Consider the following 713-nt stretch of genomic DNA (forward strand, 5'->3'; position numbering starts at 1 on the left):
CATCATCATCAGCCTGACTACACCCTCTGCAGGGCAAAGGCCTCTCCCATGTCTCTCCAATTAACCCTGTCTTTTGCAAGCGTCATCCACCCTTTGCCTGCAAACTTTTTAATTTCCTTCAACCACCTAACTTTCTGCCGCCCCCTGCTACGCTTGCCTTCTCTTGGAATCCAATCCGTCACCCTTAAGGACCAGCGGTTACCTTCCCTTCACATTACATGCCCTGTCGAAGTTCATTTCTTCCTCTTGATTTCGACTAGGATGTCGTTAACCCGCGTTTCTTCCCTCGCGCACTTTGGCCGCTTTCAGTCTCTTAACATTACACCTATAATTTTTCTTTCCATGGCTTGCTCCATTGACCTTAACTTAAGCTGAACCCTTTTCATTAGCCTCCATGTTTCTCCCTTTTAGGTAAGTACCGGTAAGATACAACTGTTGTACACTTTTCTTTTGACGGAAATTGGTAAACTGCCATTCATGATCTGAGAGAATCTGCCATATGTGCTCCACCTAATTCTTATCCTTCTAGTTATTTCCCTCTCATGATCTGTATCAGCTGTCACTACCTGCCCTAAGTATTCCGTTACCACTTCCAGCACCTCGCTGCAAATTGTGAACTGCTGTTCCCTTGCAAGACTGTTAACATTACTTTGGCTTTCTGCATGTTAATTTTTAGACCCACCGTTCTGTTCTGCCTGTTTAACTCATTGATC

Source organism: Amblyomma americanum, chromosome 1 (assembly GCF_052857255.1).
Source record: "Amblyomma americanum isolate KBUSLIRL-KWMA chromosome 1, ASM5285725v1, whole genome shotgun sequence".
In the NCBI taxonomy this organism is placed as follows: Eukaryota; Metazoa; Arthropoda; class Arachnida; order Ixodida; family Ixodidae; genus Amblyomma; species Amblyomma americanum.